Source organism: Mesocricetus auratus, unplaced genomic scaffold (genome assembly GCF_017639785.1).
Source record: "Mesocricetus auratus isolate SY011 unplaced genomic scaffold, BCM_Maur_2.0 Super-Scaffold_100006, whole genome shotgun sequence".
Lineage (NCBI taxonomy): Eukaryota > Metazoa > Chordata > Mammalia > Rodentia > Cricetidae > Mesocricetus > Mesocricetus auratus.
Window position 1 is genome coordinate 46,984,487 of NW_024429190.1, and position 16,308 is coordinate 47,000,794.

A 16,308-nucleotide genomic window follows, 5' to 3' on the forward strand; every position below is an offset into this window, starting at 1 on the left:
TCTGCTTCTATTGTGTGGAATACTTTGAGAAGAATTGGTTTAAGCTGTTCTTTGAATTTCTGGTAGAATTCTGCACTGAGGCCATCTGGACCTGGACTTTTTTTGGTTGGGAGACGTTTGATGACTGCTTCTATTTCCATAGGGGTTATAGGTCTATTTAAATTGCTTATGTGTTCTTCATTTAGTTTTGGCAAGTGATAGCTATCCAGGAAGTCATCCATTTCCTTTAAATTTTTGAATTTTGTGGAGTACAGGTTTTCAAAGTATGACCTGATGATTCTCTGGATTTCCTCAGAGTCTGTTGTTATGTCCCCTTTTTCATTTCTGATTTTGTTAATTTGCATGTTCACTCTCTGCTGTTTGGTAAGTTTGGACAAAGGTTTGCCTATCTTGTTGATTTTCTCAAAGAACCAACTCTTTGTTGAATTGATTTTTTGTATTGTTTTCCTAGTTTCTACTTTATTGATTTCTGCCCTCAATTTGATTATTTCCTGGCGTCAACTCCTCCTGGGGGAGTTTGCTTCTTTGTGTTCTAGAGCTTTCAGCTGTACTGTCAATTCTCTAATATAACTATTCTCCAGTTTCTTTATGTAGGCACTTAGTGCTATGAACTTCCCCCGTAGCACTGCTTTCAAAGTGTCCCATAGGTTTGGGTATGTTGTGTCTTCATTCTCATTGAATTCTAGGAAGTCTTTAATTTCTTTTTTATTTCTTCTTTGACCCAGGAATAGAGCAGTGGTGCGTGTTTCAATTTCCACATGTTTGTAGGTTTTCTGTATTTTGTGTTGTTGTGGAATTCTAATTTTAAAGCATGGTGGTCTGACAAGATGCATGGAGTTATTCCAAAATTTTTGTAGCTTCTGAGGTTTGATATGTTGCCAAGTATGTGGTCGATTTTTGAGAAGGTTCCATGTGGTGGTGAGAAGAAGGTATATACTTTTTTATGTGGATGAAATGTTCCATAGATGTCTGTTAATTCCAGTTGGGTCATTACTTCTATTAGACCCTTTGCTTCTTTGTTGAGTTTCTGTCTGGTATTCCAGTCTAGTGGTGTGAGTGGTGTGTTGAAATCTCCCACTCTAAGTGTGTAGGGCTTTATATGTGATTTAAGTTTTAGTAATGTGTCTTTTACGAATGTAGATGCCTTTGTATTTGGGGCATAGATGTTCAGGATAGACACTTCATCTTGGTGGATTTCACCTGTGATGAGTATGTAATGACCTCCTTCATCTCTTTTGATTGATTTTATTTTAAAGTCTTGTTTGTTAGATATTAGGATTGCTACCCCTGCTTGTTTCTTGGGTCCATTTGATTGGAAAATCTTTTCCTAACCTTTAACTCTCAGGTAATGTCTGTCTTTGAGGGTGAGGTGTGTTTCTTGTATGCAGCAGAAGGAAGGGTTCTGTCTTCGAATGCATTCTGCTAGTCTGTGTCTTTTTATGGGTGAGTTAAGGCCATTAATGTTGAGGGATATTAATGACCATTGACTGGTCATCCTTCTTCGATTTGCAATGGTTGTTGTTGTTGGAATTATGTGTGGAATTTCACCCCTTTGTTCTTTTAGCTGTTGGTAGAGGGATTCTCTAATGCCTATGCTTTTCTGGTTGTAGTTAACTTCCTCAGGTTGGAGTTTTCCTTCCAAAACTTTCTGTAGGGCTGGGTTAGTGGATACTTATTGCTTGAATCTAGTTTTGTCATGGAATATCTTGTTTTCTCCATCTATAGTGATTGAGAGCTTTGCCGGGTATAATAGTGTGGGCTAGCATCCATGGTCTCTTAGTGTTGGTAGAATATGTATCCAGGACCTTCTGGCTTTCAGAGTTTCCATGGAGAATTCAGGGGTAATTCTGATAGGTCTGCCTTTATATGTTACTGGCCTTTTTCCTTAGGTGCTCTTAATATTCTTTCTTTATTCTGTATATCAATAATAATATTGATTATTATGTGGTGAGGGGACTTTTTTGTGGTCCACTCTATTTGGTGTTCTGTAAACTTCTTGTACCTTCATTGGCATGTCTTTCTTAAGGTTGGGAAAGTTTTCTTCTATGGTTTTGTTGAATATGTTTTCTGCCCCTTTGAGGTGGGTTTCTCCTCCTTCTTCTATATGTATTATTCTTAGGTTTGGTCTTTTCATGGTGTCCCATATTTCTATTTCCTGCCTTTCTTCAGCTTGTGTTTTTTTTTGTCTCTATTTCAGTTTTCAACTCTTGCAGTGTTTGCATTGTCTTTTGCAATTTTCGGTTTATCTTTTCGCCCATTTGTTTCCTTTTGTGAATTTTTTGGTTTGTTCTTTCTTCCATTTCCTGCCATTTTTGGTTTGTTTCTTCTTCCATTTCCTGTCTTTTTTGGTTTGTTTTTTCTTCAATTTCTTGCATTTTTTGGTTTGTTTTTTCTTCCATTAGCTTGCATTTTTTGGATTGTTTTTTCTTCCATTTCTTTGAGGGATTTTCCTATATCCTCTTTTAGGGCCTCTATCATTTTCATGAAAGTGGTTTTACGGTCATTCTCTTCTGCTTCGTTTGCATTGGAATGTTGGAGTCTTGCTGGTGTGGAGCATCTAGAATCTGGTGGTGTCATATTTGTTTTTCTGTTGCTGAGTGTGTTTTTGTATTGTCTCTTTCCCATATCTTCTTCTAGTGGGTGCAGAAAGAGCCCCTTACTGGTCTGGTGGTTAGAGGACCAGAGTTCCTTTTTGGTGGGTGCTAGCATGTCCAATAATCTGGTAGTTCTTTTATTCCTTGTCCTTGTTCTGGTCCCGTGGGTGGAGAAGAAGAACAGGAATTTGGGGTGCTTAGCCTCTCACCTGGTCCCCTGGACCCTTTTCTGTATCCTGTTGTACCTGATCCCACCTCAGGAACAGCTGCTCCCCTGGTCTCCCTGGCTCCTCTGGTTTCCTGGTCTCATTGGTGGGATAGAAATCCTGGAGTCTGGGGTGTTTGGCTCCCGCCGGGATTGGAAGCTCTGTGCAGTTCCCAGGCGATCCCCAGGCACTGGATCACAGGCCCAGAAGTAGGGCCTGTTGAACCTGATCCTGCTGCCAGATCAGCTGCTCCCCTGGTCTCCCTGGGTCCTCTGGTTCCTGGACCCTCTGGAACAGCTGCTCCCCTGGTCTCCCTGGATCAGTTAGTTTCCTGGTCTCATTGGTGGGAGAGAAGTCCTGGAGTCTGTGGTGTTTGGCTCCTGCTGGGATTGGAAGCTCTGTGCAGTTCCCAGGTGATCCCCAGGCACTGGGACACAGAACCAGAAGCAGGGCCTGTTGTACCTGATGCTGCCGCCGCAGGAACAGCTGCTCCCCTAGTCTCTATAAGTTGGTGTTTTATTATGTAGTAAGGGGTCTTTTTTTGTCCAGTCTATTTGGTGTTTGGTAAGCTTCTTGTACTTTCATGGACATGTCCTTCTTCAGGTTGAGAAAGTTTTCTTCCATGATTTTGTTTAATATGTTTTTTTGTGCCTTTAAGCTGGGCTTCTTTGCTTTCTTCTATACCTATTATTCTTAGGTTTGGTCTTTTAATGGTGCCCCATATTTCCTTTACATTTTGCATTAAATATTTGTTGGATTTAAGATTTTATTTGTTCAATGAATCTATTTCTTGTAGTTTATCTTCAGTGCCTGAGAGTCTTCCATCTCTTGTATTCTGTTAGTTGTGCTAGCATTGGTAGTTCCTGATAGTTTACCCTGCTTTTCTATTTCCAGCATTCTCTCAATATGTGTTTTCTTTATTGTCTCTATTTCAGTTTTTCAGTCTTGAACTGTTTGAATTGTTTCCTTCAGCTTTTTGATTGTATTTTCTTGTCTTTCCTTGCCTTTAAGAGATTTGTTGATTTCTTGCATATTTTTGGTTTGTTTTCTCTTCCATTTCTTTAAGGGATTTTTTTCATATCCTCCTTGAGTGCCTCTATCATTTTCATGAAGTTGTTTTTAAGGCTACTCTCTTCTGCTTCATCTGTGTTGTGATGTTCAGGTCTTGCTGGTGTAGAATCACTATACTCTGGTGTTGTCATATAAATCTGTTGTTGAATATGTTCTCATACTGCCATCTTCGCATCTATTCTTGTAATGGGTATAGGTGGAGTCTCTCCCTCTCCTGTCTACCAGAGGGTAATGGGGCAAGACAGGAAAGGTAATTGATCATGCTGGATGCTTTGTTCTACCTCCAGGTCCCTCTGGAGGACTCAGTGGCTAGAAGGGTCTGGTTCCACAGGTCTGGGTACTTGAAGAGGAAAATGTAGACTGGAAGAGCCCCTGGTATTCACCTCTCTGCCAGAGGGTGGAGGGCAAGACAAGAATGGTGGTCAATGGTGATGATGGCTGTTTTACTCTGCCTCCAGGTCCATATGGGGGAATCTGGTGGCAGGAAGTGTCTGGAATGGGAGTGGTGGGCTTGTACTCACCTTTCTCTTTCCCAGTGGGTGGAGGAGCAAGAGAAGATGATAAAACATTATTTTAAGGATGAATAAATTGAAAGGCATGACACCAGCTGTTGGTAAGGGCAGGATGGTGTTATAAGGGGCAGACAGCACTAGAGATGAAGGCAGTATCAACTTGATGCATTTAGGGAGAAACCACAGTGCAGTTTGACTTGTGTTGTCTTGATCTGTGTGTTAAAAATGGAATTTGAAATGTAACCCTTGAGAAAACTCCTTTTTAGCAGTGCTGCTTGGCAAAGTGTTCTGTGATAAAGTATATTTACAACAGTGGTATGCTACAATAGGGCTATGGAGTTTTGAAATGTGGGTAGTTTCACCAAGGGACTGAAATTTTAATACCATAGTTTTGAAGTTTTAGGAGAGTAGTGGAAATATTCTTTATCATGGTCATGATGATAGTGATAGGAAGACACCAGACACACACACACACACACACACACACACACTTGAACTAGCTTAATATTTTGGAAAGTTGATGAACTGAAAAATATAATTTCAAGACTTCCTTTTATTTGAATAACATAATAAATTAAAAAATACCAGTCACAAGTATCCAGAAACTTTACCCATGCAGTCACTGAGCTAGACTACAGATCAGCTGAGGAGGAAAGCAACTTGTGTAGCATGATTTTTTTGTTTTACTGAAACATTATTTCCAGATTCGTTATTACCTGCACATTCTTAAATATCGAATTTCTATCCACTATTCATTTCTCTGTACCTTACTAAATGGCTTAAGAAGCAGAAAGACCTGAAGCTAGAGTGAATGAATCCCTACTGTGGAGAAGACGTTTTTAAGATACACAAGTGAGTCCAGGAGGACCGTTGTTTTATTTGTTATTCTCTCGATTCAACTTAATGTTTTGAAAGTGTTAGAACAAAGAGTTGAGATATTGAAATATGGGGACCCCTTCTAAGATTGTGATCTATGATCAAACTGAAGATTTGCTCATTGCATATTTAGAAACATCCTGAAGCATTTTTTAATGATCACAAAACAGGGGTTCAAACTTTCTCCCTCTTTTGTAAATTTGATAGAAACTGGCTGCCCTACTATGATTTGAGAGATCTTCAGCTGATGGGCACCCCAAAGGTACAGTATGTTAGAGGATGATTTCTGACTTCATTCTTTCCAGTTGGGCACTGACAGTGACATTGATCATTTTTTTCTCTGTTCTGGGCAGGTGATTTGTAGTCAGTCTTAAATGAAATTTAGAGTAAATTCACAGATTAGTTATTGACTGGCATTAATCAGTTTTCTCCTCTATGGAAACAATTGAATTCTAATTTATTCATTTTATGATTTATCTTTTATTAACATTTCAGTTCTCTTATTCCCAGATAGAGATTTTAATTTCCTTTTTACCTCTGTAAACACAAATATAAGGGTTACATATTTGTTATCTAATGAATTGTACAGAAATTCATTAACACATATTTGAAGGAACATATAAGTGAATTATTTGTACTCACAGCTGTTTATTATGTTTTCAAACTGATAAATGAAGTGTTGTAGAAGTTGTCCCTGAATTTCATATCAGAGAAGTCATTATATTTGTTAAAGGTTTTTTAGCAGGGTCTCATTATTGGCTTAAAACTCACAATGATTTTTATTGGAACTCATACATCCTTGGTCCACAAATGGTTCATGGAAACAAGTTATCATAAGGTAACATTAAGAATTTTGTTTCTATTTACTATGTGAATCAAAATACACCTGACATTTAACCCTGTATGCTTTTGCAATTCTCTTGAAAATGGTATTTGCTAGAATAATTTTACAAAACAAATTGCAGTGATAATTCTATAAAGATAATATATAAATACATTATTAGAAATTATAGCAATCAGTACTTTAAAGTTTCCATTCTGTGACTCTTTGTCAGAATGGAAAGTTTATAATGGAAAGGAAGTGGATATTTAACCATTTATTTTTGGTTCAATGAAGGAAGCAGAATGAAAGATCCACAGCTAAGCACTAAGGTAAACTCCTGACATCCAGTTATAGAGAGGGAGGAGTGATGAGCCAAGGGGTCAAGACCATGCTGGGGAAACCCACAGAAACAGCTGATCTGAGAAGTAGGAGCTCATGGACCCCAGCCAGACAGCTGGGGAACCAGCATAGGACTGAACCAGGCCACCTGAATGTGAGTGTCAGTTAGTAAGCCTGGGCAGCCTATGGGGCCTCTTGCAGTGGAACCAGTTTTTATCCCTAGTGCACAAATGGACTTTGAGAGCCCATTCTCCCATGGAGGGATACTCTCTCAGCCTAAATACATGGGGGAGAGCCTAGGCCCTCCCATGGAAGGCCTTACACTCCCTGGGAAGTGGATGGAGGGTGGGGCCAGTGGGGGGCATGGGAAGATAACAGAGAGAGAGAGGTAGCTGGGATTGATATGTAAAATAAGATTGTTTCTAATTACAATAAAAATATAAAAATGTTTTTAAATTGTGTTATATTGTATGTGTATGTATGTGTGTATATGTGTGTATGTGTATGTATGTGTGTGTGTATGTGTGTGTGTGTGTGTGTGTGTGTGTGTATTTTCACCTCAGCACACTTGTGGAACTCAGCAAGAAACACGCTGGATTTGGTTCTCTTTTTTTCCACCACAAAACACTCAGGGAGCATACTTAGATCATCAAGGTTGGCTTATTGGCCCAGTTCACTGAAGCTTTATTTGGTAAATTTACATAATATTTTCTAGCATGTAACAAAATATATGTGAATAATCATTTGCTACTTTTTGAAAAGTAAACGGCATCCCTTTTTGTAGTTCAGAATGTATTATATTCAATGAATAAAGCAAATATGGGATCCTTGAGAGGCTCAAAATATTCTGAATTTACAGAATCTGGCAGGCTCCTGAATCCCTCATAAATATTAAGTAGTATTTACAAAGAAATATCACCCTATTAATTTTATCAATATAAGATAGGTAACTGCATTGATTTGTTGTCTCTACTCTTATAAATTAGAGACAGATATTATCTTTATTTACAAAAGCACATATCATACAAGGTTTAATTTTACATAAGTATTATTTTTACAAACAAAAATCACACTGGTTTCTCATGATGTTCTCTAATAGTTTAGCAAAGGAAACATAAAGACAACAAAAAATGCTAACTCTAGTAGGCTATTCCACAATGGTAGTTAACAGTTCCTAAAAGAAAAATCACACTAAAATATTCAAAAGCACTATGTACCCAAGACAGAATGAAAACTTCCCCATGTTAGCAACACTTCTCATCATGAACACTTGTCAATCACAAGTTTATGGCTGGTGCACACTAATTCACTATCTTTGGGACAGCAATATGTAACAGTACGTTGTGAAAATATTGCTGCCATTAGGATTTACTGTGGCGTTTTATCAGGATTATCCAGCATTTGAAGTAGAAATTATGTAATAAATGTGATTGTACAACCAAAGATTACATTGTAATTACTCCTAGTTTCTTTATTCTTAAATGTGCTACTTAAGAAAATATAAATAGTTGACAGTGATTTTTGAGGTTTAAGAGATGTTCCCCTACCATAGTAAACCATTGTTATGTAAAAAGACCTGTACCCACTCCTGTTTCTACACATTTTTGTAAGATTTATTACCTTATGATGCTGTAACGATAAAAGGCACACTTACTGAAAGTAAAACTAAGTATTTATTGTAGAAATTACTCACAAGATACCAAACAAGTAACCCAGATGAGGTGAGTAGTTTTCTGCCACCAAACTGGAAGCCGAATGCCGGCAAAAGAGAGCAAGACTTCCATTGTTCAGTCTTTTATAACTTCCCCCATAACAACCCTAGCCATGCCCAAAAGTGGGCCTGGCTAGTGACGTAGTTCACTGCCTACATCCTCTATATGTCTTTACATCTGTCCGTATACGTCTTTAGTCATACCTAAAGTGTGTGTGGTTAGCGGTGTGGTAAACTGCTCTTTTATTACCTCATCTGTGTGTGCCTCTAGTAAGTCACATGGTTAATGGCAGAATTGTCTTCCTCCTACAATTCCCCTTTTAGTCTAAAAAGGATATTTAAACTTAAAACAACTAACTTGTGTCAGTGATCAAAATGTATCAAACATCTATCCCATCTACACCTAAACTTATCTGAAAGAAACACCCAAATCTGAACACCTCCTTCCAATCCCAACTCTAAAATAATTGAAAGTTAACACTAACAGGTGTAAACTAACCTATAATATCAATAGTAGGGAGAGGGGGCATGGAATTCTCAAAACTACTTCCTGCTGAGATGGGACGATGATAATCTCTTGGGGACCTGTGAGAAGAAAAATGTTAGTGTAACAAAATCTTCAGTTGATCAGACAGTCTCTGTTTGGCGGGAGATGTTTGATTGAAGTTCCTGACTGATGTTCTAGTGTTGATTGAAGCTCTCATCTGAAGCTTTGGCCAGATTGTAGAAGATGTGCTGTTTCAGTTCCTTGGTCCGGAGTTGTATAGAGTGATGTAGTTTCCAGCCAGTTTCAGGATAGTGCTTGTCAGCTGGAGTCGATGATGTAGAGCAGTTCAGATGCCTCCAGTCTAATCAGGTGAAGTCAAGGAAGTGGGTCCTCATTCTCTTTCTGAAGTAGTTGAAGATTTGTATCAGTAAATCCCTTGTTCTCTGGAAAACTCAAACATTAATGTTAACAAAGAAATATTTTAACTTTTATATGTATGCATACTGGAAGAGGTGTCAGTAGGGAAGATGATAAACATGAAGGAAATTAGACTTTTCAGAAAAAGAAATCCAGAGATAACAGTGCCTAATTTTATTTTCTTCTGTCTTATAGCAATAGCTCTTTGATATAATACAGAAATTCTGAATTTTATTTAAATAATATGCTTGAATTTAGAGTAGGAGAGCCAATCCAACTCCAAAGCCAGCTTCAGTTAAATGAATGGGGACTGAAGTATATAAGAAACAAAGATAAAAGGGTACTATAAAAAACAGAGAGATTTAGACCTTGATACCACACAGTGAGTTACTGTTTGTTTGATAGTACTCAGGGTAGCTATTCATTCTTCTTCAGGAATCCATATGTCCAGTATTCTTTGCTGAGTTTACCTGTGAAGACAAAAAACAAAACACTTCTCTTTCCTTTTAGGAGGTTACTTTACCCATGGTAGACTATGAATTTGTAGATGAGATGTTATCTTCCTCTTCCTGAGATGTCTTGTGTTCTGATCAAATCTTAATTAATTTTGATGGAACTGAAAGCTTTTCTTCTCCTGTGGAAACAAAAGCATAACCCCTTTCCCAACGTAACACATATCCTGGTTTCCAGACTGAGGTCATAACATCCTTAAAATACACCAGTTGGTTCAGTTCAGAATTCTTCTCTGTAGTCCAGTGTCTAAAATGTCATTAATCACCATATTATTTACTTTAACTGGTAACTTGGGTCTATGATATTTTATAGAAGTTTGCCAAAATATATGTTTTGTATTTCCTCCTGATATAATTGATTCATCCTCTGGAGCTAATGTATTATCCAGTGCCATATTATCTACAATGGGCAGTGGATCTTCTAATTGTCCTGAAAGAGGCTGTCCTCCACTGTCACTTGGAATGACCAGATAATCTTTCTTTCTGGGGCCTGCTTGAGGCCCCGATTCCTGTTTCCTGGCTGTAAAGATCTACCTTGTCTATCTGTAGTGGACCAGCATTCGTTAGTCCAATGTTTTCCCTTTCCACACCTCCTGCAGAGACCAGGAGGCTGAGGCCTTCTGTTTGATGCATTCCTGGTAAAAAGCATTATTTCTAGGAATGCGTTGTCTACAGTTTCTACTCAGATGTCCTATTTTACCACAGTTAAGTCATGCATATACCCAAAAGATGCACATTCACACAACAAGGAGCCCTGTTCCCCATATTCATAGCATTATTTGTAATAGCCAGAACCTGGAAGCAACTAGATGCCCTTCAACTCAAGAGTGAATAGAGAAAATGTGGTACGTTTACACAATGGAATACTGTTCAGTGGAAAAAAAAACAATGAAATTTTAAAATTTGCAGGCAAATGAACAGCACTACAAGAAACCATTCTGAGTGAGGTAACCCAGTCACAAAAAGACAAACATGGTATGTACTCACTCATATATGGATTTTTAGACATGGATCAGGGGAATGCCAACCTACAATCCCACTGCCAGAGAATCTGGGATACAGGAAGGACCCTAAGAGAGATATGCATGATATCCCAGGAAACGGGAATTAGGCAAGATCTCCTGAGCAGATTGGGAGCATGGGGGGAGGAGAGTGGGAGGAAAGAATAAAGGGGGAGATGATGAGGGGAATGGGGGACCAGGAAGGTTGAGTCAGGTGAAGAATAGAGGAGAGCAGTAAGAGAGATACCATAATAGGGGGAGTCATTATAGGTTTGAGAGATCTGGCACTAGTGAGATTTCCAGAGATCTGCAAGGATGACACCAACTGGCAAACTAAGCAATAGTGGAGAGACTACCTTAAGTGCCCCTCCATGATAATGAGTTTGACTACTTCTTTATATGCTATCCTAGAACCTTCAACCCATGACTAATGAAGCAGAGGCAGCTAAACACTGAACTGAACTCCTGGAACCCAGTGACTGAAAGGGAGGACTGGTGAGCAAATGGGTCAAGACAAGGCTTGTTTAACCTACAGATATGAAGAAGGGGGAGCTCTTGGACCCCATACTGATGTCTGGGAGTACAGCATAGTACTGATCCAGAACCTCTGGTGGGTGTCAGTGAGGGGCCTAGGCAATATATGGGGTCTCGGGTAGTAGATCAGAATTCATCCCTGGCATACAAATGGACTTTGGTGCCCATCGCACAATGAAGAATGCTCTCACAGCCTGGACTCTCCGGGGATGGCCTAGGCCCTGCTTTGAATAAAATGACAGACTCTGAATATCCCCCATGGAGGTCCTCATCCTCCCTAGGGAATGGAGTGGGATTTGGGTGGGGGGGGCTGGGTGGTTAGTAGGGAGGTGTGAGAGGAGGGGAACGAGAGGGAGCTGCATTGACATGTGAAGCAACCTGTTTCTAATTTTGTAGGAGTGAACCCCACAAAGCTATCCGCCCATGAGGGCGGGGACATGTAAACTGACACAGCTAGATATAAAAGGAAGTGAAAGTAAAAGGAAGCTGTCTTTTTTTCTCTTGGAAGCCAGCCATGCTTCTAACTCCTGGTTTGTGTGGCTCTCTCTCTCTCTCTCTCTGGTAAATAAATATATTGTTTTCCTTATAGCATCGAATATCCTCTTTATAATTTAATAAAACATCTTAAAAATAAAAAGGTATGCAAATTAAAAAATTACAGTTACCAGTTTCTGAGTGGTGCTTCTTGGGACTTTTTGTGCTTGGTTCTTCTTCTTCTTCTTTTTTTCTGGGGGTGTTTAGAGGCAGGGTTTCTCTGTGTTGTTTCAGAGACTGTCTTGGAACTTGTTCAGTAGACCGAACTCATGGAGATCTGCCTGCCTCTGTCTCCTGAGTGCTGGGATTAAAGGCGTGTGCGACCAATGCCCTGTTCTTGTCAGGTCTAGTATTAGAAGTCAGTCAGTGCATACCTGGCTTTTTACTAAGCAGTAGAAAAACTTGGCTACTGTAAGGTGCTTGCCATTCCTTCTTTCTCTGTAATACCTTATTTCCTGTCTGTACATTTCTGTAACTCTTTGGACTGTTGCCTGGGAGACATTTTTTAAATTATGCCTCCCCTCCCCCCAAATCCACACCTGCTCTTTTATTGCATTGAGCATCAATTTATATGTGTGGAAAAAGATGTATTGTATGCCTGCTGGTATGAAGTATAGAAGATACACAAAAAATAAAGCATGGCTTCTATGCTAATAAAATATACATTGCATTAAGTGTCTTTGGTGGATACATAGATAACTGAAAGTTAAAATGTCTTAAGGAAGAATTTAAGGAAGCTGTTTTAATTTAAAACAGAAGAGGGAAATTGTGGTGAGATAACACAGTGGCACGTGACAAATAGGTGCAATTAAGCAGAACTGCACGCTTGTATATGACATGATGAGACAGATAATATCTGAATAGTATGCAATCATCAATGAATTTAAGATTGCCTGGGAAGAGATTTTCTTCCTATAGTTACACTTTTATAAGTGTTTCAGGACACACATTAGAAAGTTTTTGCGATCTAAATGACAGAAGTTATGTTTCTAAATCTCAGAAACATAAGTGTGTGGAACATTTTTTCATTTCTAAGGAAAGGAATGGTCTGGCCTATAACAAGTCATCCCCCAAAACAACAAGCAGATGCAGATGAGTATAGGGAGCCTAGCATTCTGCAGAGAAGATACGAGCAGTGAAAAATGCCACAGAGCAAACACTTCTTTCTCTAATCACATCTGCCTCCCACTGGCAGGAAAAGTGAAGTCTAGAGAAGCAGGAGCTCACAAAGGGTCATGCTGTGTGGAGTAGGATGGAGGCATGGACCTAGAGAGGAAACAAAACAAGGGAGACAGGATAAGGTGAATAAATTTCTTGTCAAACACGATTTCAATTTAAAATTTTTAAATTTATTTTAAATTAGAAACAAGTTTGTTTTACATGTCAATCCCAGCTCCCTCTCCCTTCCCTCCTTTCCCACCTCCCTTCAGTCCTCCCCCAACCCCTTCCCCAATCCCCACTCAACTCTCCAAGGAGGGTGAGTCCCATGTTGGGGGGTCTTGAACGTCTGTCACATGATCTGGGGCAGGGCCCTCCCCCATGTGTCCAGGCAGAGACAGCATCCTTCCACATGGAATGGGCTCCCAAAGTCCATCTGGATAACAGGGCTAAATGCCAATTTATTGCCTGAGGCCCCAAAGGATGCTGAGGCCTCCTCACTGACACTCATGTTCAGGGGGTCTGGACAGTCCCATGCTGGCCTCTCAGCTATCAGTCTGGGGTCTATGAGCTCCCCCATGTTCAGGTCAGCTGATTCTGTGGGTTTCACCTGCCAAGTCATAACCCATTTGCTTATCACTCCTCCCTCTCTGTAACTGGGTTCCAGGGTTCAGTTCAGTGTTTAACTGTAGGTGTTTGCCTCTGCTTCCATCAGCCACTGGATGAAGGCTCTAGGATGGTACACAAGGAAGATGTCAATCACATTATAGGGAAGGGCATTTAAATAGCCTCTCCACTATTGGTTAGATTGTCAGTTAGTGTCATCTTTGTAGGCCTCTGAACATCTCAATAGTACCAGATCTCTTTTCAAAACCTATAATGCTCCTTCTATTGTGGCATCTCTCATCCTTCTCTATTCTTCCCCCTACTCAACTTTCCTGCTCCCCCATGTCCTCCTCTCTCATCTTCTTCACCCCCTCTCTTTCTTCCAGGTTCCTCACACGTCCCCCCATCCCCCTTGTGCTTCCAATCCCCTCAGATTCTGTCCTGTTCACATACTCTGGATTACTGTGCACATCACTCTTAGGGTCTTTCCTGTTTTTCAGACTTTCTGGCTGGGGATTGTAGGTTGGCACTCCCCTGTTTCAGGCCTAAAATCCATATATGAGTGAGTACATAGCATGCTTGTCTTTTTGTGACTGGGTTATCTCTCTTAGGATGGCTTCTTCTAGTGTCATTCATTTGCCAACAAATTTCAAGATTCCATTGTTTTTTCCACTGAACAGTACTCCATTGTGTAAATGTACCACATTTTCTCTATCCACTCTTCAGTTGATGGGCATCTAGGTTGCTTCCAAGTTCGGGCTATTACAAATAATGCTGCCATGAACATAGTGAAACAGATGTTCTTGTTGTATGAATGTGCATCTTTTGGGTATATGCCTAAGAGTGGAATTGCTGGGTCTTGTGGAAGACTGATTACCATTTTCCTGAGGAATCTCCATACTGATTTACAAAGTGGCTGTACGAGTTGGCACTCCCACCAGCAGTGGAGGAGTATTCCCCTCTCTCCACAACCTCTCCAGCATAAATTGTCGTTGGTATTTTTTATTTTAGCCATTCTGACAGGAGTAAGATGGTATCTCAGAGTTGTTTTGATTTGCATTTCCCTGATGGCTAAGAATGTTGAGCACTTTCACTAAGTGCCTCTCAGCCATTTTAGACGCCTCTATTGAGAATTCTCTATTTAGCTCTGTGCCCCACTTTTTAATTGGATCCTTTGGTGTTTTGAAGAGTTGCTTCTTGAGTTCTTTGTAAATTTTGGAGATCAACCCTGTCAGATTGGTGTTAGTGTATGTCTTTACCTATTCTGTGGGCTGCCTTTATGTCCTGTTGATGGTGTCCTTGCCTTACAGAAGCTTCTCAGTTTTAAGCAGGGGAAAGTCAGACTTGATCATGGATTTGAAGAAGAGAGGGAAGGGAGAAACACTAAGGAGAGATGTCCTGTGAACAACTGCCTTGTTCTCAAAAGTGTCAAGATCACAACAATCAAGGAAAAGCTGAGGCCAGACACAGACCCAAGGGTTCAGCGGGGACAATCCAAATGCATGTGGCCATGGTCCTGAATGAGTGTTTTTTTGTTTTCGTTGGGCCTTTCCTCCCAAGGTTACTGATGGAGCTTGGAAGACCTTGAGGATGACTGTAAGACCTGTGTCAAACTCTTGATTTGGAGGACTATAATCTGGCTGTGTAAAGAACATCCCTTCTGAAGAAGTGTATCATCAAGTGTAGGACATTATTGGGCATCAGAAAACTAAATTAACCTCAAATAATTCAGTAAATATTTACCTCTCTTTTCAATTTACAGTTGTCCATAAGTTTGACATTGTTTAGAAAGTATTAAAATTATTTATTAAAATTATTTGTTTCAGCTACAGTAACATAAACACATTTCTGTGTGGCACAATATCATTATCCAAACAGTGTTGGGCTTAATTAAGAAGTTCACGAAGCAGAAATGTGTTGGAACTAGCTGGAGCACATATACATTTATAGACAGACTTTAAAAATTGCTGCCAAGCAATCAAGTTTTCCTGGGGCTATTGATTTTTACATGTATGTCATATACAAGACTGAGTATTCCTAAATGATTCTTTGGGAACAGGTTGAGTCCTGTATGTCACCTGAGTGCCACCCCATAACCCTGGCTTGGCATGCTCCCCTTTTTGATATGCTCCCCTTTTTCCTTCTTACTCTTGTTGCCTTATTTTTAGCAATGCTTTCCTATTGGAGCCCTTAGTTTAGCAATGGCTTTGGGAGGACTCAGGCTTGCACAGAAGGTAATTACAACTGAGAGTCATTTTGCAGCCTTTGGAACACCATGCCCTTGACATTTGATTCTCAATGTGTTCAGGTTCAGTTTTAAGCCTTGGGGATTTCTCCTTTCCATTTCACAGTAGTCCTCTAAGGACTAGTTGCTGCTATTGGGAAGATGTCTCAACATCAGGGAAAGGATGCTCTTCTGGTATGTAGCTCTCTTTTTCTTGCTGTTGTTGCTGGTTTTTGCTTGATATAAGACCCAGTGACATATAAAAAAGACAAATTAAATAAACCAGCAGGAAATACAAGGCAATACAAGTTGGGAAGACACCTATCTAATTTCTGGAATTTTCTTCCAGTATCAAAGTTCTAACAGAGCCATTTTGGTCATATGACAGTTGGCAGTCAGTTGTTTCCAAGGAAGGATACAACCTTAGCCCTGGTGTCAGTTTTCCAAGGCAATATTAGGGCTGGCCAATTGTTTTCTTCCTTATAGGAGAATAATAGATTTCTTTACCCAGTCTTAGACTTGTTTATATCTGTCTTAAAATATCTTCTAATTTCAGGTGTTGAAAAAATGATACAACTTAAAATGAACAGATGTTTGCCTGTTATAATACCAGTGATCAAACACTTTCATAGTAATTTGAGATCCATTCTTTTGTCCCTACTGTGTGTGTGTGTGTGTGTGTGTGTGTGTGTGTGTGTGTTGA